Source organism: Neofelis nebulosa, chromosome 16 (genome assembly GCF_028018385.1).
Source record: "Neofelis nebulosa isolate mNeoNeb1 chromosome 16, mNeoNeb1.pri, whole genome shotgun sequence".
In the NCBI taxonomy this organism is placed as follows: Eukaryota; Metazoa; Chordata; class Mammalia; order Carnivora; family Felidae; genus Neofelis; species Neofelis nebulosa.
The window spans coordinates 57,926,697-57,950,343 of record NC_080797.1 but is presented as its reverse complement, the minus strand read 5'-3'; the positions used below and the strand labels follow the sequence as shown (position 1 = coordinate 57,950,343).

Here is a 23,647-nt window from a genome sequence, read left to right as displayed (position 1 = left end):
TCTCTTTTCTGTTTCTGAAACTGAAAACAATGACAGACCAGTTTTTACCACATTTTATTCCCCTGGAGGAAGAAACAATAAAAGAGAAACAAAATTCTCGTTGAGAAACCTGTTCTAACGCTCATGTCTCCATCGGAAACCTTTCAGGGGTTTGTTCTGGAGGACTTGGAAGTCTTGTGCAATAGGCTGACAGGAATAGGAAGAGCAGAATTCCAATTTACCGAGGAGTGTCAGAAATCAGAATATCTCAACGAATGCAACTCATCTACTAGCTTCCTGAGTGCACACTTCCTTTGGAGTGTTTGTGTGTGTGTGCATTTGTGCGTGCGCACGCGCGAGTGTGTGTCTATGTCTATTTTTCCCTTTTGCATATTTACTCATTGATTGATCCAGAGAAATGTGAAATGTCTGCACTGCTTTATAAAGTATTGACAATACGTCCTTTTAAATTTGGAACTGGAATTTTACTCATGGGAAGTGACATTTCCGTCATGAATTCTGACTCTCTTTTTAACCTAGAAATCTTGGAATTATCCTCAACGAAGCCGTCACTCCCACCACATTGCATCCATCACCTGAGGCTGTCGGTGCTGCCCTCCTAAATCATTCTGAAGCCCATGGTGATCCATTCTCATTGCTACCACCTTGGTTTGGGCCCCCATGGTCTGCAGCTGACAGCTTACCCTCTTATGAAAGCTTTCACTGGATCCCTTGCCTCTGATTTCCACCCTCTCCGACCCAGTCCCCACTCTGCCATTCTGATTGTGTCATCCCTTGGCTTAAAATCCTTCAATGACTCTCCATTGCTTATTACAGAGCTTCACAGCCTGTATGTTGTATCACACAATGGGTTCTAGGAAGTGCAGGTATTTTGGGGTCATAGGGCAGGCTTGGGGCAGCAGGAATCTCAGGCACTGCTCAAGACCACAGCCTTGTCCACTTGCTCCAGTGTGCTGTATAGATATTATCTATTTTGTTCTTGAAAAAAGTTCCAGGGAGTTTCTGGGAAAGTCTAGCTTATAAAGTTCTTTTCACTCTGGCCCATCTACCCACCTACACACACCCCCTTTTCTTTTTTTTTTTTTTTTGCTTGGTGAACTTGTACTCAGTTTTGAGACCCTGCTCAACATTCCCCTTACCCCCCACCCCTGCAGCTTTTCCCTCTTCTGCAAACAGGATTAACCATTCTCTCTACTCTGCTCCAATACAAGCCAGCTAGGGGAAATCGGGAAAGCTCCTTAAACTCTCTGAGTCTTATTTTCCTCATTTGAAAAATGGAGATAATAATATCTGCTTTGCAGGGTTAGCATAAAGATTAAATAAAATAACATATGTAAAGCATTTAGCACAGAGCTTGGCATATAGGAAGCCTTCAGTAAGTATTTGTTGAATAATAAATGGTAGCTGCTATCGTTAACTATCAAACTGTTGTCAGTGCATTTATCCCGTAAGTGTGCAGTGGTTGTTGGTTCGTCTTTTAGGAATTTCCTGTGCACTTCAGTGCAACAGATCCTGTCCTGCTAGGATGTCAGTCGCATGAAGGAAAGGATCTGGAGCTTGTCCACTGCTGTTTCCCATCGTAGACTTCAGTAATACTGGTTGCACATTCGCTTTCCTCGTTTGGCTCTTGTGAGGGTCAAGCGCCACGAGGTGTGTGAAACACTCTGAAAATACAAACATCTTGCGAGTGTCTTATATGTCTAGGAGTTAACCTTTCCTTTCCGTTCTTTGTCTCCTGGCCGATGCTTGGGTTGAGCTGCCGGCATCTAAACCTGCCTGCAGGCTCATGCTGCCTGGGGCGGGGGTGGGGCATGTAAGTTCGGGGGAAGTCTGGTGCCCACATACAATGCTAGCACTCTTATTGGGCATAGGTAACCAAGGCAGACATTCTAATTTGTATCACTGCCTTCAGAAATAGAAGAGACATTTATGGATCTGTCAGCTTGGGCTCTTAGGCTTGTAGCACAAATGCAGTTCTACCCTTGTTCTCCAAGCCATGGTGTGATTGTCTCTGTCAAGGAGAATCACCTTGGGAAGGGCAGGTGAAGGCGACTCCAGGGTAGGCTTCACTTCAGGTAAGAGCTGGAAGCTCTTTAGTGATCAGCCGGTCCAATCTCCTGGGGCTAAGTTAGAGAAAAGGCAATTGCGCCCCAGACAGCGTCAGTGACTTGTCCAAGGTCACACAGCCAGGGACTCCCCTTAAGTATTCCTTCCTTCCACTTTACTACAGTGTCTATACCAGAGGGAAGGAAAGAGAGAGTTCCAGGCAGAGGAAATAACAATACCTGAAAACTATTGAGGAAAGGAAGTCTATTTAAAGGCTTTATTCATATAAATTTGGTAGCTCAGGTCTGCGAACAGAGGCTGAGAAGGGAAAATTGTTTGTACATGAAGGTGAATAAACAAATTAAGGCACAAAGGAGGCGTAAAGCCACACTGGTGCGTGTGGGTGTGTGTATGTGGGTGCAGGTGTACTTTATTATTTAGATAATGATGGGGAGGATTTTATTATATTTTTTTGTTTCATTTGCAGGAAGTTTGAGTGAGGGAATATAAATAATATGAGGCTTTTAGAAAATTAGTTTCTCAACAGGTAGGAGAAGGGATTGGAGGTCGGAAGCAGAGAAGACAGGGAGACCATTGCAATCTTCTCTGCTTGAATTGATGAGGGCCTCAGCACGTGGTGATGGTGGGAATGGAAAGCAATATTACCAAGGAATATCCCCGTGGAAAAGAATAATTAAGGGATATGTTTGAGAGACACAGAGCAAGAAGAATCAACATGAGGCTCCTTAATGAAAATAGTAACAATTAATCAGGTGCCAAGGAGATGAAGTGAAAGTCAGACAGGTAACAAGCATGCAAACATCCTTTAAAACGCTAACGAGCCCAAAAAGACAGGGAATCTTAAACAAAGGAACTTCAGCTTTAATAAGAGGGATTTCTTGGCTGGGATAGAGAATCAAGCTAATTGGGGAAAGAGGGACTCAGTGGCTTTCAACTTATTATTTAAGAAATCTGTAAATTTATGTTTCCTTTTAATGAGATGGTGTTTCCTCAAATCTTAACAACCGTGCACGGTTCCTTTACTTCACCTACCCCCTCCCCTTCTCCAAGGGGAGGCAGGCCTTTCCCAAGGTTCAAGCCCTGGGTTCTAGACAGTGGGCATGTTTCATCCTGCTCACAGGATTTTCTGCTTTATGACCCTTACTTTTTCTTCTACATCTTCTCTCGCCTTAACCAAAGTCATTGGGATTTGATCTTGGAATTCCCTTCCTTTGTGATTTCCCAGGCTCTGCTGGGTTGCCTTATTTTAACACCTCTCCTGATATTGCCTTTAGCTAGCCCTGCCAGCCTCAAGATCATGAACCAAACCCTGGTTAGGGAGCCTTGCCCAGGAACTAGCATACTGTAGATATACAATAATTCTGTGTTGTTGAATGGGCGAATGAGCAAACGATGAATGGAAAAAAAGGCAGGAAGGTAGGAGGAAAGAAGAAATAAAAGGAGCAGTTTTATGCCACGCATGGATTTCACCTCTATGATACCAAAGAAGTTGGTTGAGCTGGTCTATTTCTGGTGAAAGGCAGTGCCACCTACATATCAAAGACATTGTGAATCATCTACATAATTTAAGATCCATTTTTTTTCTAAGTAGAAAAAATAACAAGATCGAGTAGGTAGCTTCAGTGAACTGGTCAACCCATTCAGTGGTAACTCCATGTCCTTCATCAAATAGATACGGTCTGAGCCGACTGGCCCATGGAGGAGCTTGGCATCACGGTAGCTGCTGACTATATACGTTGAAAGGACCCCACTGATTCAGGGCTGGCAAATTCTTGCCACGTTGCAACGAGCAATAATGAAGTGGTAACTCTCTGCCATTGCCAGCACCTCCTGGTTCCATGGCTACATCTCACAGCTTCTCTCAGTTCTCTGTTTGCCAGGGCCTCCTTCTTTTCTTCTTCCTCCTCCTCCTCCTCCTTCTCTTCCTCTTTTCCCTCTTACTTATCTTCCCATTCAGATATTGACTTTTGAAACTCCTGGTTAAATATGGCGGATTGTCTGTGGACACGTATCTTTTATCTCTATAAACCCCATCAAACTAATAGAAAAAATCCAACACTCAAAACCCATTATATTGACTTCCATTGACACAGATCATCTCACAGTGCCAATGAACGCTCCTGTATCTGTTCTCCCACCAGACCATGAGATCTTAGGGAACGTTTCATCCTTGACAGTAATTTCAAGTTGAGAATATGCTTGGCATGTAGTAGGCATTAAATAAAGATTTGATGAAGAATCCTTATCCCTGGAGGATGTTTTATTCCTAGAATACCATTACTCCTCCCCACTCTATGGAGTCAAGGAGGATGATGCCTTTGTCAGTCAAAAGTTGTTTCCAAACTGAGTAACAGAATAACATTATCACGGTATTATACTCACTTATTGAAGTATATTATATTATTGTAATCAGTATATTATATTACCATTAGAGTATATCATATTGTTCTAATATTAATATGCTATATTATTATAATACCATTGTTTGATGGTTGTCCATTGAAGCCTGGGTGTTTTGAGCCCTTGACATATCTTAACTCCTGTGATATCCATTTGTATGTCCAATCTGTGGTGGTAAGAGAAGATATTTATGCTCGGGGGAGGGTGCAGGTGGTACTTGGAATGGCAGTGGTACTTGGGAATCATAAGCTTTGAGTCTGTGTCCCAAATCTGCCACTGATTTATCCTGTGACTTTAGGAAAGTCACTCTTCCTCTCTGGGAATAAATCCTTCATTTTTAAGATGACACAGTTGGGCTAGATAATCTCTAGGATTTGTGTTTCTCTAAGACTTGTATACACCTGAGCTCACCATTAACCTTAGACTGGAGATGCCCTGTCTCCCTTCAGAGCGATCCTGAGCACTAACGCTGCCTCCTTAATTCAGGTGATGAATGTGCATCAACAAAGGCAGAGGCTAGAGACTAGTGTTGATCTGAGGGAACAGCCTGCTCTTTTATCCTCAGGCTCAGAACCTATGTGAAAAATGCCTCTGAAGAAGTTGGACACTGTTGCGCGTGGGTTTGATCCTTACTTTGTATCTTCTGCTGTTCTCTCTTTTTATGTTTTTCCAGAAGGGGAAAACTACTCAAAAGAGTCCAAGACACAGAGTCTTCTCTTGGAACGTACACCTGCTGATTTCAATGGTGTTTGTACACAAGATTGCTTGAGGGCTGGGAGGAAAATTTTTCTTATCCTTTTATATATAAAGAAAGGGAAAGTTGCATTTTTGTCTTAGCATTACTAATCTGGTCCAAGAGCTAGAGCTTTCTTGGGAATCACAGAGCCTGATTTTCCAGCCTCTGGTTAGAGAGGCAGATGGGTAAACACAGGACTGTCAGAACTCACTCTGGGTTCAAAAGACTTGGTATGAAGCTCAGAGTCTCTGCATGGCTCTGGCTCCATCTGAGACTGGGGAGGCAGCATTTCGTTAATTGGGCATCTTCTGTGTTCAAGATGCCCCTTGGCTGCCTTGGAGCTCACCTGGTCTTTTGAACTGCTTCTAGGTCTCTAGGGGAGAATTAGCCCATTTCATAGACAAGATAACTGACCATTGGAGCCGAAAGAATTTGCTCAGGGTTACAGATTAAACCTGAGATTTCAATCGTGTCTGTTTGACTCCCAAGATTGTGCTGTTTCTACGAGATCATATGTTTCCCATTCATATTCTGGTTGCTTGTAGCAATTGTTGGGTGTGTGTGTGTTTGCAGGGAGGAGGTGATAATAACCAGTATGGGGAAATGCCAGGCAACCCAATCTCTGAACATACATTTGTCTCACGGGCAAGAAACTGCTGATTCATCACGTATTCTGTTTGCCCTGCTATGAGCAGAGACTCTAGGAGTGTGGAAGATGGAGGGGGAACTCCTTCTCATCCATGCTCGGGGAGCTCAACTCATTAGAACCCTGAAATGCAAGTTGGAGCGAGGTGGTAGACAGCCCAGAGACCAGGAGGAGGGCTGGAAGTTTTCAGTGAACACAGAGAGGAGAAACTTTCCTGCCTCAAGCTACATATCTAGGCTTCCCTTTATCCCCCGTCATCTCCCCTCATCCCCCTTCCTATACCATATGCTTTCCTTGGAGAACCATCTACTTTCCTGGTTTCAGCTCATGGATGACGTGATGACTTTTAAACCTACAGCTTCTGCCAGATCCTGCTTCTGAGTTCTAGGCCTGTGTATGCGATTCCTTTTGTATGCTTCAGCGGGTGCTCCTCAGACACCTGAAATTCAGCATGACCAGCATCGACCTCCTCACCTTTTATTTCCCCAAGTACCTTCCCCTTAAGTTTCTCACCTCAGCAGATGGCTCCACCATCCACCCAGCCACCCACACCAGAAACCCAGGTGTCGTACTTGACTTCTTGCTCTGACTCCCATTACCTGGAATCCTGCTACACCCACCTATTATCCATGCTGCTGCCAAAGCAGAGCACCTCACTAGTCTTCTCTAGACCCTTTAGGGATCCCCTTGGCCTTCAGAATAAAGTTTAAGCTCCGCAGAGGTCTTCGGGAATGATGTCAAGCACAGAGCGGGGCAGGGGAGGAGGACGCGTAAGGACCTAGGTTTGAATATCAACCCTGTAATGTGTTACATATGCGACGCTGGGCGAGCCATAACATCTCTCCAGCTCACTCTTTCCTTGTCTTTATTGTGGAACTACCAGCACTGGCATTGTAGATTTCTGTGAGAATTTAATCAGATGAGAGTAGCATGTGTAACCTGTTAAATCTCTCATTTAATCAAATGAGAGTAGCATGTGTAACCTGTTAAAAACCAGTAACATTATGTGCCTGACATGGAATGGCTTTGAATGGTAGTGTTCTGAACTGTGCTGCTACACAAGAAGCGCCATGGTGTCCTAGCTTCTGCCTCACGGGGGGATTCCAATTCATTACGGGCTTCAAGGTAGGAAGTGACTTTTCTGCCAGATGTAGTATATCATGCCTTTCCCAGCGCACAGTGGAGAACATATCACAGAACCTACCCATGGAATAACATGGCAGACATCAGAAAGGCCCCAGATGCAGAACACTTAAAGTCAGCCAAATCAAGTGCGGCAGGACTGCCTGGTCACCCCATGAACAAGAAGGGCAGTGAGAAGCAAGGACTGTACATTCTTAGCATTTTGGAGAGAAGTAAGTGTATCCATAAAGGTCATTAGAAAGAACCAGTGAAGATAAGAGGCAAATCCCGGAGTTTTCCATTATTGGTAGGCAAGGAGTGGAAGTGAACTGCGGCCAAGGCAGTGTGTCCCCAGAGCAGCCCCTCACACCTGGGGAAGAATCCTGACCAGACCCAAGATGTTTCCTTAACCACAATGGTGAAAGGTTATTCTTATACTTTTGAGTTATTGCTTATTTTATCATCTGGTATCATAATCTACTGTATGGATGGTTTGTTATAAATAATTATGCCCAATAAAGACAGAGCTTTTTCATCGCAGCAGTGTAGACCTCTTCATTCTCAGCAAATACCTGTGTTTTCTTCACAAAATCCAGAGCTAAAAACCCTTCTAGTTACGTATGGATACCTGGATGGAAGGGCTCCTGTGTGACGTGTTAAGAAATCCCTTCTCTGGGAAGCTGATGGAATCTTTGCTTTCATAGTTTTCTCTCTTGTACTTGCCTATTACATATGCTGTTTGAAGTTTTCCAATTGTTTCCTGGTTGAATCTAGGGAGAAAGAGACTTGTCTCTATATGGGTCAGCATAGTTAAGAGGGAGAGAGCCATCCTGAGACCCCACACGGGATGGTGGCAGAGATTGCTCTGGCCAGGGAGTGTCTATGGAGGGATTTCTGGTAGGACTTGGGCAAACAGAAGGTGGAGACTTGGGCAAACAGAAGCTGTCCTTGGTGACCCCTTCCGGCGCAGACTTCTCTCACAGAAGACACGTTAGTCTTTGTGGATTATTCAGGGTTTGTTTCGTCTGTGGTTATATGTGCATGGCAAGGTCATGAAGAGGAAAAGCAATGGGGTCTGTAGCTAGACATTGGCTTGGCTTTGTGGCCCCCCTCTTTGCTTGTTGTCATGAAGTTGGGTCATGTTACCACTCAGACCCTCAGTTTCCTCACTGAAACTCACCGAAAGGCTATTTGAGGAATGAAGCTAGCTTAGTAATTGCTCAGCACTGTTTTGGATAAGATAATGTTAATTTCCTTCTTATTTCTTTCTCTTTCCTTCCATCCCAGACCATGAGATGGGGGACTCTCTGCACAATATTATCCATGTCTGCTGGGCTTTCCCAAGGACAAAATTCCTTCCTGGATGAGCAGGTGTATTTCCAGGAATGTGGGCTTTTTGAGATGTGGATTCGAGATGAGAGTCTACGGTTCTGCCCCCAGGTGGACAGAAAGACAGTAAGATGGCCATCAGGGTACAGAAGAATTTCTACTACTTCAGCTCTGAAACATTCTCACTGAAATCTACCCTTCTGGAGAGGGCTGGAAGGCGGGGGTTTATTATGTAACATGGATTTGATGTTAGGATTTGCACACTGAGTTTTCATTACTGGGCCTCATAAAAGCAGAAGAGCTCAGTGGAAAAGATTAAAAAAAATTTTTTTTTTACAAAGATAGACAAGTCAGGGGGTCTGACATATTCTCCACTCTGATTCTTAAGGACAAAGATAAATGGAAAAGAAAGATTCTATTTTTATGCTTTGAAAGCACTTACTTTAGGTCAGGAAAATAGCCAGTCTGGATGTTTAGTCCTGTCTATATAGCCTGGACCAGATCTATCTATCTATCTTTCTTTCTTTCTTTTTTTTTTTTTTTTGCCTTTTTATTAATTGGTTTAGCTGACCACGTAGGGAGACTTGGAGGTTGCAGGAAATGTACAATCTTGTGCGATCACAAAAGGATGAAGGAAATCAGGCCTCCCATAGCAGAGGGAAAAGTAAACAGGCTTTGGTATCAAAGAGACCTCAATTCAAGTCTCATTTCCATTCCTTACTATCTGGGTGATCCTAGGCTCTCAGCTTTCCCATCTGTCCAACAGGGGTAATTGTAACTACCTTGCATTAAATGGGACATTAAATGGGAGACAGTGTCTGATACCTCGTGGGTACTAAGTGAATGATTAAACAAACACAGAATACAGACCAGGAACTTACCGAGCATTATGATGATGCTGTCTGAAGAGTGCATCACAGATGGAACCCAGGGAAGGAGGAATTGTAAGCCTGCCCACTGCAGCACTTATTCTGAGATTTGTTCAGAGTAAAGGCCAAAAGAAAAGCCAGATTAAGTATAGAGCACGTTTTGTGTTGTTCTTATATATCCTCCTTTTTGTATACCAAAAAGCTTTGAGGTATCTTAAAACAAATATATGGATACAATAAAAGAGGACATTCCAACAAAGCATATAAAAGATTGGGAGAGTATATATTCTAATTACTTGGCTGAGATAGTTACTGAGTTTAAGGATAAAGTTTGGGGCTTCCTGATAACAAGCCAAGAAGGGAAAAGAATGGATTAAATGATTATCATCTTCTGAGAAAACACATGATCCTAAGAAAGAAAATGTTTCCTTTCCATTCCCAATGGAATTCATCACAAGACCTTGAGGCATTTATGACACTGCACCTAGTATTTGTTCCAGGGACTGACACAGGGAATGCCGTCTCCACCATGACCCTCCTACAGTGTGCTCCATGGCCTTTGTCATCCTGACCCCCGAAGAAGGAAGCCAAGGCAAGTAACAAATCATGGCAGAGTATTGGCTTGAACTTAGATTCAGATCCCGATTCACTTTCTAATTGTGGGAACTTGTGACTTGACTTGCCTTCACCTCCTTGCAAAAGAGAATTCATCACACCACCCCCCCTCCTGTGGTGCCATTCTGTGCACTGGAAGAGGAGACAGTTGTCCGACACCCAGCTTGGAGGCTGACACAGAGGAAGTGCTTCATAAATTGGATCGGTTTTCGGGGTGCCTGGGTGGCCCAGTTGGTTGAGCATCTGACTCTTGATTTTGGCTCAGGTCATGATCTCTTAATGTTCTCAAGAGTCTCTCAGCTGTCTGCACAATACAGTGCAGATTCCTTGGCCAGACCTTCAGGACCCTATACCCTGGGACCTGCTATCCCCAGCCAGTACTCTCCAACATACACTCTAGGCTCCAGGCATCTTAAACTCTTGACCTGTCCAGGAATACATAATGCCTTTGCACAAGCTCCTCCCTCTGCCTGGAGCAACCTTCTCCTCTTCCTGTTCAGTTTCCCCTTCCTGCTCAGTTTGGCACACAAAATCATCCATTCCTTAAGATTGTTCTATTGGTCCTTTCTGTCAGGCCATCTATCTCTAGCCTGAGAGTCCGTGTCTCTGTATCTGGATACCCTCCGTGATGCTTTCACATTCTCCTACAGTATTTTCTCTCTTTCTCTTGGTGGAGGATGGGCTCTTTGAAGCCAGAGATAGTGTCTGTCACATCAGCATTTCCTTTAGCGTGAATTGGGAGCTAGTTGTCTAGTGCTAATTGGTGCCTCCATTGTACCTGGTACACGTGCCTGACTTCACCCTTGTAGCCATAACCCCCACATCCGTTCATGCGGTGGACTTGAGCTCTGAAACAGGAACCTTTTCTACCTCATGTCAGCATCTTAAGTGTGTATCACCTGCCCATAGTGGGGGAATGAATGGTTTTTAAGAATGAGTTAATACATTCTGGGTGAATGAATAAGTGAGGATCTCTGGATATAGTATCACCCACCTACCCTTCAAATGGGGGGAGAGTGACATTTTAATCTATTTACATTTCAGGTGCATCCAATTAAATGTAGCTCTCGGGAATTACATCTTAGGTGGGGATTAGGTTCCAATATGGCGCATAAGGTAAAAATCAAGCAAATACAAACCATTCTTGAGAATCTCTCAGGAAGGTACCCTATTGGGAGTAGTATTTCTCAGGTCCAACCTCCTTAGTTTCTCTTCTGCATTGGCAAGGTTAATTTTCTTTAGTGGAGCCCTAGAAATAAATAATTAGCTTGTGTTTCAGGGTCATTCCGCCGAAAATCTGTATCATTAAACTCTAGACCGGGTTGGGAACCCACAGGGAGGACCTCGAGGGAGGAGGTCATGAGGGCGTACCTGCTGGATGATGACTGGGTGGAGCCTGAGTCTTTGGAGCACAGGTGGTTAGAAAAGGCTCACACTGGAAGATCAAGGTAGACACCAAGATGGAGTCTAAGGGCAAAGACAGAAGCGGGCTAGGGATCAAGGAGCCAATGCAGGGAGACAGCGTGTGTCCTGAGATAAAGGATAGAGAAACAAAGAAGGTGGATTGTAAAATGTTGAAGCAGGTTTCAAAAGCAGAAGCCAGGGGGGCAGGAGGGGAGGTCTGGGTTCTATAAGATGCCACTGTGACAACCCAAGAGGGTGCTCTAGGATGTCAGGCTTGTGTAGCTGCAGTCACCCTCCATGCATGGGCTCCCCTTGCATGGCTCTTTGTGCTGCTGTGCCCTTGGCTCGTTCAAGAAGTGGTGATTCTCAGATTCTACAAAATATTTTAATTGCAAAAGTAAAACTTGTGTTATAAAATTCAAACTTCAATATTGAAGCATATAAAATAAAAATGAAGAGTCTCTCCTACGTCCCTAGTGCCTCCAGTCCTGCTCTCCCAGGGGAACTAACCAGCGTTAACAGATTGGTATATATATATATATATATATATATATATATATATATATATCTCCTTCCATGCATATTTTAAGCACACACACTCAAACACACATTCACGCAGTGTTTTTTTTATTATTAAAAAATGCTATTGTTACCTACATTCTGTTATGTGTTATTTTTTTCTCACTCAGTGATATATTGTGGCGGAGTTTTGCATCCCTAACTTTTGCACCTGAAATTGCTCAAAGCGAAGTAAGCCCATTAAGGTATCTGATGGTGGGAAGCTATTAAGACCAGATCTTGATATTCTAAGAAAGCTTTTTTTTTTCCATCCTACTCAGTCTGTTAGCCCCAGTGAACTAGAAATTAAAGATTTATGTGGCTAATTATTATTTTTTAAATAAAAACTTAAGGGCAAAGCTTTGCTGGAAATATACATGGTAATTGTGTTTACAGATCATCACCAGTCCTGAACAGCAATTCACGGTATAAAACTCAAGTAATTAGAACAATAAGCCCAGGTTAATTAAAATACTGGGTAACATTTGGGCAAGAATAAAATCCACTTTGGAGATTTTCCAGGCGCACATTCATTTTGTAGGCACTTAATTCACCCCGGGAGCTGGTGCTGACAAGGTAAGACGTTCGGTGCTAATCAGCACTGGTCCGCCTTTGATCACGCCCTGCACATTTCCCTTCTTTGGCTCCAGGACCAGCTTCAGAGAGCAGGGTCCAGCCGCTGGGTCCAGCACTCTGCTGTTTACACCTAATCTTGGGTCCCATTCTTGTGTTATTACTGCCCATGCCACTTGCCTTAATGGTTATAGGCTAGCTAATTAAAGCAATTAATCAAGCCCCCAAGAAGTTTGGATGCTATGTGAAGTTTTTTCTGCCTTTGCCCTCCATCCAGTGCTGGGGGCCCAGTTCCCTTGGAATTCTGTGGTCCCCATGCTAGTCAGAGGATCTGGCATGTTTGAATGGTTCCTCCTGCTGCCTGCAAGGGTTCAGATGAGCTCTGATGGTAGAACTTCAAGGTCATGCCTCTGAAATGCTCTTCTGGGCAACCTCTGCCCCAGGTTGGGTGAGTGGTGCCTCTGCCATTCTTCATCGACCACACTGCATTTATCAATATCCCTTTATGTCTTTGGGCTCCATCTGTCAGACTTCGTTTTTCGTTTTGTACTTTCAGAGCTTTGTCTAAGACCTGTATACAGGGGACGCCCAATAAAAATCCACACCCCCTAGTTCCTTTCCGCCCAAAGGCTTTTGGCTAAGGAGGATAGTTAATTCAACAGATATTTATAAGGACCCCTTTCAGGTTAGGTTCCAATATGGCCCACTGCTGTGGGCACTGTGGGAAATCAGAAATGTAAGATAGGGCTCTTGCATGCCAGGAGTTTACAAGCTAGTGAAGAAATAAAGCACATTTGCAAATGGCTGTAAGACATGAATCTATTATAGGATAGAAGACCAAAGAAGGTGCCATGGACTTTCTAAGCAAGGGTGCTCCAAAATGGCTTCATGGAGGAGGTAACATTTTGGCCAGGCTTTTGATTTTTATGAAACTGATTTGGATGCAGAGACCTGTGTGTGTGTGTGTGTGTGTGTGTGTGCACCTATATATATAAACTTGTAAGTGGGGCAAGGAGAAGAGACTGAGATGCTTGGAGGAATAAAACTTCCAGCACAAGCAAAGGCACTGGGTTGCATGTATGCAGTCTTGCATTCATCACAGAGATCAAATATTGTTGGGGCAACAGCTGGCAGCCCAGGTGGTGTCCTGGGTTAGGATGGACCCTCTGCAACACCGTGGGGTAGGTGAATTTCAAGTTCAGCCTTCCCTAGTTGCCTTCATCTTTCCCTTCGAGGGCATGCCCTTCCTATCTTCCCATTTCCGGAGAGGGTCTTTGGGTTTTTGGGCTTTCCAGCCTTCCTTAAATGCCCATTCTCAAGAAGAGATCAAAACTCTCTTTTCCTATGTGAGTTTGGGTTCCAGGCTACCTATTATCACTTAGTCTGCTTTAGCCTGGAACTGATTTCACCTACTACAGAGCTGGGAGGGGGATGTGGTACCAGAACAAGGTCCCAATGTGCACTAGGCTTTCTTCTACTTCTAGGAACTGACCAAAGGAGTAGGTTCCCCTCCCTACTGCCCTGCCTCATTTGGTCTACATTTCATGGTCACAAAGTCAAATTGTCTTCCAAGGGACAAGCTTGCTCAGCTTTTGCTTCTGGTTTTCTTTCTCATTACTTTAATTAATAGAGCAAATAAAGATAGCAGGATGCCTTTCTAAGACTGAATTTGCTTTTCTTTCCCTTCGCTGCTCAGTGAGGGTCTCTGACTATGGTGAGCAAGGTAAGCCAGTGCTGTGGCTCCTGGAGGGGGGCTGTGCAGGGGCACAAGAGGGTAACTTCCCATGTCTCAGGATGGTAGCAGGATAGCCCCAACCATAAATCTGGAGCATGTCTGTGGGAAGGACTGAAACGGCTGATTATTTAAGAAGTACAATTCGTGCAGCCAGTAGGGACAGTTTTGGACAAGCTCAGCACAGACAGAGTGGCTGCCCCACTCTTCAAGAGTCCACAGTGTCCCACATTAGGGGGAGGAGCAGCTGCCCAGGATTATCTGTTGGGCTACAAGGGACCAGCCGATCACAGTACAGACCATCCCAATGTGGACAGGGCAGAGTCTGGGCTTGCCCCGTGTTAATGTGGGATACAGCCCATCCCCTTTCCTGGTCTATGTAAATGCTAGGGATTTGGAAAAACTCTACGGGGAGAGAACTTGAAAACAACAAAACAGACTCAGAATCCTCAAGCAAAATAATCCTTTGTGACCTGGGATGTGGGCCTGGGGCTTTCATGGGGCAGTAAAAAGCAGAGGTCGTAGGGACCGTCACAACACCTGCCCCAGCCTGGTGTCTGTGAAAGAAAGTGTCGTGGTACAATCAGAAGCCGGACATCTTCCAGACAAACACTTCCTACCGTCTAACATGGGTTCTCTATAAAATCCACTTGTAAATCTTGAGTCATGCTTTTTTCAAAGGAGGAGCTCTGTGGCTGTATTTTTTTGGTAAATGCGGTTTTGTTGAGCCATTCATTTTTTCAGCCAGTGGGCTTAGAGCAGCCAAGTCTTTCAAGCTTTAAAAGGTCTAATTTTTTATTGGGACAGCTCTTGGTGCGTCATTGTTATAGGCCTAGAGATGGTGCGGGTAGTAAGGGTTTTCCAGGCCGGCCTCAGCCTACCGGCTCACCTTCCAGTTGGAGAACCTGAGATGGAGGGAAGGTGATGGAACTTCCCGGAGTCAGGGAGTGAGTGAGACAGGGCTGCAGTGGGTGTGAGGGCAGTGTGGAGCCGAGACAGACGATACTCTGCTGGAGGGTTTTCTCGTAACAAGCACATTGTCGTATTGGCTCATTCTGGCTTTAGAGTTGGCTGGATTCCATAAGTAACTTGCTTTCCCGTGTGGAAGCCTGAAGTCATGATGTGTCTGTTCTCTGTCTGAGCTCTAAATATCCATTTGTATTCTCCTTTCTTTTCCTGGCGATGCGTCTTTCATGACCACTGAAGGTTCGCTGCTCAGAAAATCCTTTCTTGTCACCCCCAAGAGAGCGTGTGGCTCTCTGTACCCAGTGTACTCTTGTATGCCTGTCTTGCTCGAGGATGCCATTAAGTGCCTGTCATCCTTACTCTACCTTGAACTCATGATAGGCAGGGCCAGTGGTTGTATTTCTGTGTCCGAGCACCTAGCACATAGTAGGCATAGGTAAATATTAATTGAATGAATGCATGTGCCATTGTTTCTTTGGGCCTAAGTGTAATATTTTATATTTAATAAATGCATAGTTAATTTCTGTTAAAGAGCTACAAAAACTTAGTCTTGTACATTCTCAACATGTCAGACACGGAGGCAACGATTTTATAAATGCAGAATCTGAGGCCCAGAAAGGGAGTTGACTTAAGTAAGGATGCACAGCATTTCCATATCAGAATTAAAACTTGAAAACAGGGCCTCTATGGATATACAAAGCACTGCTTATTATTTCTGTGCCACCATTTGGAATATTTATTATTTAGTTGCATGAAAATACATCTTCTTATATTCCTTTGAGCATAAAGAAAGATTAAGGATTATGTTTATTATTATGATTTTGTGTCTTCCTAACAGAAATCATTTTGCTTCTTGCTGGAAGTTAGGATCAGAAATGGCCATTTCCCAGTCTTTGAGGAAAGCAGGTCATAATTACTTTCTATCAAATTTTTGGTAGAAATAATCCCCTTTTACATGGGGACAAGATATCTACTGAACTTTCATTACACATTTTCTTCTCACTGAGTTTACAGTCCCCTTGATGAGAAGCGTGATGCCAGCTTAACTAGAGCATTGAAAATGTGCTGTTCTCTAAGTCTTCAGCAGATTGTGGGCACCACGGTTTGGACCAGACATCTCACAGTGTCGGAAGTTAGGGAATAGCAGGAACAGTGGCCAGTATTGGGTCTCAGTCTGCCCAAGATGTCATGGCTTCCCCTTTAGCTGTCTGGAGCCCAGGAAAGACCACCATGGATCCATGATCTGCCTTCTACTTCTAGAGAATGACATATGACAGAGGAGGGACAGGCCCAGAATGAGTCAAGAGCAGGGGCCCTCTCTTGTGAATCTGCTCCCGAGGACTTGGGGGTGGAGGAGGTGGGTTGGGCTTTATTTCCATCGCTGCAACTCTGGATCCTGGACTTCAGATCTTGGGAAATCAGAGCCTGAGCCGGGCTGAAAGTGGGGCGAAGTCAGCTCTGTGCGTGGGTGAGAAGTAAGTCTGAATCACCTCACTCTCCCTCCTGAGTGACAGGAGAGAAGCCAGCAGGAAGTAAGATCCAAATGTTGCCAAAATCCAGACTGAGAGTCTTGTCCGCCCAGCCCTGCCCTTGTGGTTTTCAACAAGACTCTTTCCCTTAAGCAACTGGAGCTGTTGGTTTGCAGTTCATGCCAATTCATTGCAGCAAGCCTCTATTAAGTGCCTGCTGTGTGCCTAATTAATCCACTGGGGTGATGCAAGAGAAGTAGAGGTCTTGACCCCTGCTTTCCATAGACTTACCATCTTGTAGAAAGATTCATTCATTCATTCCACATTTTCAGAAAGCCTACCTTATGCTTTATACAGTATTAAGTAGTGAAGGCAGTGATGGTTAAGACATAGTACCTCCCGTGAAGCATGCCAGGTCTGATAGACTGATGGGGGAGACAGGTGCCTACAGAATGAGTGAGAAGGGCTGGGAGAACCATCCAGTGGGGCAGAAGCAAAAAGGAGGGGTACCTCACCCAGCCCAGGCTCAAGTTAGAAGAGGTAATATTTGAATAGCATCATGAAGGATGAACAAGAGTTAACGAGTGAGGAAAATAAAATTATGTGTGTACCATGCAATTTTAGGAGCCAAAATCATCCCCTATTAGTGGGTAGGGGACGGTTTAATGATTCATGGGAATAAAGGACTAGAGCATTTGAAACTATAACTATCTCTGGCTATACCCACAAATAACTGGAGAATAATTAAAAAAAGAAAAACATAACAAAAAAAATAACAGAACTCTCACATGCTGCTGGTAGGAGTGTAAATCGGTACAACTGTTTTTGGAAAACTGGCAGTATTTGCTAACGCTTAACATATGGCTACCCTATGACATAGTCATTTTACTCCCAGGTATATATACCCAACAGAAATGTATGCCTGTGTTTACCAAGAGTCATGCATTAGAAGATTCACAGCAGCGTTATTCCTAATAGCCACAGCCTGGAAAATGTCACAGTGACCATGAATGTAGAATGGATACATAAATGGTGCTCTATCTGTAGATTAGAGCACTGTGCCACAGTGAGAATGAATGGCCCACAGCTATTGCAACAATATGGACAAGTCTCATACAAAAGTGTACGTGCCATATGACCCTATTCTTTAAATTTTTTTTAATGTTTTATTTATCTTTGAGACAGAGAGAGGCAGAACATGAGCCGGGGAGGGGCAGAGAGAGAGGGAGACACAGAATCCGAAGCAGGCTCCAGGCTCCAAGCTGTCGGCACAGAGCCTGACGTGGGGCTCGAACTCACAAACTTCGAGATCATGACCTGAGCCGAAGTCAGACGCTCAACCAACTGAGCCACCCAGGCGCTCCTCATATGACCCTATTCTTACAAAAAAGTACAAAAAAAATAGGCAAACTTATCTATGCTGTTAGGAATGAGGATAGTGGTTATGTTTGGTGGGAGTAGGAACCGGAGACAAGCATGGAAGTAGGTGCTTCACTGGGGTCAATGATGCTCTACTTCTTGGCTTGGGCATTGGTCATGCAGAGGTGCTTGCTTCGTGAGAGCTCAGCCAGCTGTACGCTCATGAGAGTGCACGCCTTGTGTGTGCACCAGGCTTCAATAAAGAGTTGCAAGCCACCTGTAATGCTGGGAGGGACTGACTGTATGTCAGAGGCTGACTATAAGGGCTGTGGAAAGGTGGAGTTCAGAAAAGGTCCATGGTGAATTGGGTCCTTCTGGGTGCCTCTTCTCTCAGAAGAGTGGGTACTTAGAGGAGGCTTGGCATCCTTGTGTTATTAAATCAAGCACTTCATTTTCCCACAAAGGAGGTCTCTTCTAATCCATTTAACTTTTGCAACAGAAATTACAGATACTTTAGGAATGGGGCTGTGAACAGAGGAAGGTTTTATTTTTCACATGGTTAAGTCTCTGTCCATTACCAGTGGGTGGCTTGACTCTCTGTCCCTCAATGTACACATCAGGAAAATGGGGTAAAAATCTGGGACTGTTGTTCTGAGAGTTGTTCCTGATTCACTTCTAACCCCAGCAGGGTGAAGAATGTGAGGAGAGCATACAAATTCTGGAGGTCATTGTATTCTGATGCAGGGGGCGTGGCGGCCAGGCATGCCTTATCTGTTTGAAGATGAACAGAATCAGGATGCCAAGCTTTGTGCCTGCTGTATCCCTAGGAAGCTCTTATCTCAGCATTTTACACCATCCCCTGACATTTGGCCAACCCCCTGAGCCTACCCTTGTGGTCTCTTCCTCCCATGAAGACAGAGGTTCTGGGACCCAGCAGTGTTCTCAACAGCACACGGGCTGTTTCTCTCTCTTTCCTAGAGAAGAAAGCCAGGACAGAGGCACGTGAGGCTGATGTTAATTGTTCTCTCAGGCTCCTGGCATGCCTACTGCCCTCCTCACTCCAGATGCCAGGAATGTCACAAGAAAACCACCCTGGAAAGCCATGCAATGTAACCTACCATTGTCCCTGACAGCCCAGGATCCCAGCTTGGCCTAGAGCCACAGCAGAGGGAGAGGAGAGAGAACAATGGGCTGAATGTAGACTTCATTTCACCTCTGTGCCTGATGCTTTCTTCCGACGTCTTTTTCAGCATCGGGCGACTATGTATTGAGTACCTGCCAGGGCCCGGGCACTGGAGATGCTACAGCAAACAAACAGACAAAACTGGACCCTGACTCCATGGAGTTCACATTCCAGTGGGGAAAATAGCTGTTAAACAGATGTTCACACATATGAATAAAAACCGGTTGTGTGATAAATATGGGAAGAAAGAGAACAAGGATATCTGAGAGCGTATAATAAGGTGACCTAGACTGCTCTGGGGTAGTGAGGGGTGGCTCTGGAGAGGACATGACTTTGAAGCCAGCTCCTGAAGGCTAAACAGGAGTTACTGGCTAGAGAACATGCAGGGAAATGTCCTAGGCAGAGGGAATAGCTTGTACAGAGGTCTTAAGGCAGGAAGGAGAACGGCATCCAAGGGAGCTAAGAGAAGGTCAAGGTGGCTAAAGTGTGGTGGGTGAGAACAGAGATCAGCCCAAGAGCCAGCTACAGAGGTAGCCAACACTCAGACCACAGAAGGCTTTGTGGGTTGTAGAAAGAATTTAGAAACTGACTTAAGAGTAATGGGTGTGGCTATTGAAGTGTCTTAAGCAAAATAATGATATGTGTCTATTTGTGTTTGTATTTTATTTATTTATTTATTTATTTATTTATTTATTTATTTAATGTTTTATTTATTTTTTGAGAGAGTGAAAGCAGGGGAGGGGCAGAAAGAGAGGGAGACAGGATCTGAAGCGGGCTCTGCACTGATAGCAGGGAGCCTGATGTGGGGCTTGAACTCACAAATGGCGAGATCGTGACCTGAGCCAAAGTGGGATGCTCAACTGACTGAGCTACCCAGCCGCCCCCATTTGTGGTTTTAAAAATGTTACTCCAGCTCGTGGGCGGGCAGTGGATAGGTAAGGGATGAAAAGGTCCAAGCAAGATGAGTAGGAGGTCATGGCCTTGATACAGGCAGAGAATACGGCAGATTGGATGAGAGGGGTAGAGGCTGTGACAGCAAACAGTGGAGAGATTAGGGCTACAATTTGGTGACAGAATGGCTAAGATTTAATGACAGAAGGGACGGGTTAGGGAGACGGAGGTGTTTATTACGTCTGTGCATGATGGGTGTGTACAACTGGGTGGGATGGCTGACATGGGGAAAATGAGGAAAGCAGAAATGTACAGAAAATTCTAAATTCTGTGTTTATCTTAATCCTTGGAGGGGCTCTCCCTCAATAGATAAGAAAATTGAGATCCAGAGTGGTTAAGAAACTCAGCCAAGGTCACAGAGCAACAAATCATAGCACCCAGGTACTTCATAGCTGATTTCAGAGGCTCGTGTCTCTTAGACACCACATTCCTGCAGCCCATCACAATTTACAGAGCAGTTTCAAATACATCATCCCAGTTTTTATTTCTACCAGGACAGCCCTATAGGGTAGATGAAGCATATGGCATGATACCATTTTTATGGGCAAGGAAATTGAGGGCATTAACTTGAGCAACGTGTTTGAGCTGTAACTGGTGTTGACAGGATTCGAACTCTGGTCTCTGTGACTCCCAGAGCCTGCTTTTCCTACTGTCACCCCTCGCTGCTGAGTTCGTAAATGCTGGTGTCAGATCAATTGCTTGGTGGACTAATACTGGGCAATTTTATTTAACCTCCCTGCTCCTTAACTTCCTCACCTGTAAAATGGAGAGAATAATACGTCTCTCGGGCTTGTCACGAGTGTTCCATGAACAGATTGTAACACATTGAGCATAGCGCCTCACACAAAGCATGCGCTCAGTTCTCATTCGACAGGAAGCTGTTACCAAAAGCATGCACTTGTTGGGCCAGGCACCCCCTTTCCCTTGAGGAAAGGCAGCGGCTCCCACAGCTGCGGAGGGCCCCAAGCTGCTGACCAGCTTTCCCCCAAAGGACATCCTTCCTGTCTCTATCAACCTCCCAGAAGGACTTCGAGTTTCCGTTCTCCCTGCTGGACTCCCACCGCCACAGACAGCCCATTGCGGAGTCTTGAGAATCCTTCCTCAACGACTCCTTTCTCCTTGCTCTTTTCTTCCCCATCCCCTGCGATGCTCCGATTCAGACTCATTTCCCTTTGCCTAATCCTCCCACAGCAGCTTTCAGCTGCCCTCCCAAGTGCTTGTCCAACGAGGTTTGTAATCTCTTGGGTCTTCTCATGGTCTACACAGCATCACCACACCCCTTCATTGAGAAACCAGGCATCTCTGCAGTCTCCTGACGATCTCTTTTGAACTCATCTCTCAGTGTTATTCAACAGGGACCCTTGTCTCCAATCAAAAAATCCAACCACCATCTCCCAGTGTGTTACTCATAATCCTCTCACCACATTTCTGGTCACAACGTCCCTCAGGCCCGGAAAGTCCCCCTCGGTCCTTTCTTCTCCCCCCACCTCGCTCCCCACTTTTTTAATACACTTTTTAAAAAAGTTTATTTATTTATTTATTTTGAGAAAGAGTACTCAAGCTGGGGAGGGGCAGACAGAGAGGGAGAGAGAGAATTCTGAGAAGGCTCCGCGCTGTGAGCACAAAGCCTGAGGTGGGGCTGGATCTCCTGAAACATGAGATCACAACCTGAGCCCAAATCAAGAGTCAGATGCTTATCAACTGAGACACCCAGGTGTCTCTCCCCCTTGAGGCCCCACTCAAGTCTCACCTCCTTTGCGAAGCTGCCCCTGATTCTCTAGGCTAGAAATCTCTTCCACCGATCCTCAAGGTGTTGATGACATTTTCCAGGCCTTGCGGGCTGCAGCCATGATGCCCAGCACAGCACGCAATACACAGTATGGTGCCCATCCATCACCACCACCTATGATATCTCTGCTTTTGGTACCCCTGCTCCTATGATCGAGCCACCCAGTCTTCAGTGGGCACACACGATCCTCACTTTCTCCCTGTCCTATCCTTTAGAAAACTCATACATTGCTCTCCCTCAAGATTCCCTCTCAATCACTTTCTTTGGCTCTCTGTTCTCCCCTCCCCATGGAACAGGAAGAATCAGGCCAAAGAGCTAAAAAAGAAAACCCTTGTCTCCACCTGCTCCCGTCTTCAATACAGTTGTTGTTTCTGAGGTTGTTGCTTTTTTTTTTTTTAAAAAAAATAGAGATTCAGCAAACCCTGTGATACTTTCTGATTGCTATATATACATATATTTATGCATTAAATTAGTCTCCAGGGGATACCCTGCCAAATATAATAATTATGTGAACCAGAATGTTTTCAAACACCTTTCCCTCCTTGCTATTTTTCCCCTTTCCTGGAGCTGGGGGTGATGGTGTTGGGAAAGCTGGGTGGAACCTTGCCCTATGGGCCAAATGCTTTCCTTATTTAAGAATAAACTTCTTGAAGAGGCGCAAAAAAGCTCAGAATCCAAGGGAAAATAATGACAGAGATGCTTAGGTGATGAAGTCAGGACAGCATGCAGTAGTTGATAGAGTCGTGGAGCTTTGAACTCTTCCACCGTGCCCTACTAATGGTATGACTGTAGGAAAATCCCTTACTCTCTTAGGACCTCAGCTTCCTCATCTGTGAAATGGAGGCATTAAGACTTACTCTGCAGGGTATTTTAGGATCAGGGATACATATATGCACAGTAGATAGTAGGTATTTGTGAAGCGGTGGCCATTAGTGTGATTAGGCTATTAATTCCTCCTTGGCTGAGAAGTTCATTAGCTGTACAGCTGTGGAGTTAATGGGACTCTCAGCCCACAGTGGATAAGGAAGGCCTAAGCTACTGGGTGTAGCATCCAGACCGAGAGTCACAGCACACCAGATCAGGAAGGAATCTTAGAAGTCCTCTGGGGAAAGCTCCCATTCTACAAATGAGAAAATTAAGGCCCAAGTTTCAGAAGTGGCATGGCCAAGGTCAAGAAGTTCATCATTACAGCCTGGTATCTTGATCGATTGCCCATATAAGTCCCTCACATGGTAGTCAATTATATCTTAGTGGCCACTGCACGACCTCTTTAGAGAGGCTTTTCTTTCGACATACAAACTTGGAACATGAGAATTTGAGTCCAGGCCTTGGCTTTGTCCTTAATAGCTGTCCCTTGACTTTGGACAATACATGTAGCTTCATTCGGCCCCGTTGTTTTCACCTTACCAATGGGCAACGTCATCTTGGCCTTGTAGGTTTGTGAGGATCAGAGGGTTTTATAAGTTTGTGGGCCTATGCAGAACAACCCAGGCAGGTGATTGTACCTGTCCTCTCCTTCCAGAAGGGAGTTGCCTTCAGTAGGGAGAAGGAAGAACACATCTGGGACAAGGAGGAAAGGTCCTGTCCTCCCACCCTCTATGAGTTAGGCACACATGAGTTCTTAGAGATCCTACCTGTCCCAATGGGAAAGCGGTGGGGTTCTCATCATGGCTCCACACCTGGGTTACTGTGTGGCCTGATATCAGTTACTTTCTCTCTCTCTCTCTCTCTCTCTCTCTCTCTCTCCTTAAAACTGTAAAAGGGAAGTGGTTGTAGGACCACATGGTCACTAAGGCCTCATCCAGCTGTGAGCCACGCTCCCCAGCTACTGAAATCAGCACTGTCCATTATGAGGTAAGGAGCTTTATCTCCTCAGGGC

General features: G+C 44.9%; 1 long non-coding RNA gene across 1 annotated transcript; it reads right to left on the bottom strand.

The window, feature by feature from the left end:
* Positions 1 to 6,849: 6,849 nt before the first annotated feature.
* On the bottom strand, positions 6,850 to 23,578 carry LOC131497394 (uncharacterized). The gene is made up of 4 exons (XR_009254943.1): positions 23,403 to 23,578; positions 11,156 to 11,314; positions 9,182 to 9,271; positions 6,850 to 7,741 (listed from the first exon to the last, which is right to left on the bottom strand). It is a non-coding gene; the product is annotated as an uncharacterized LOC131497394 (long non-coding RNA).
* Between the last annotated feature and the right edge of the window lie 69 nt (positions 23,579 to 23,647).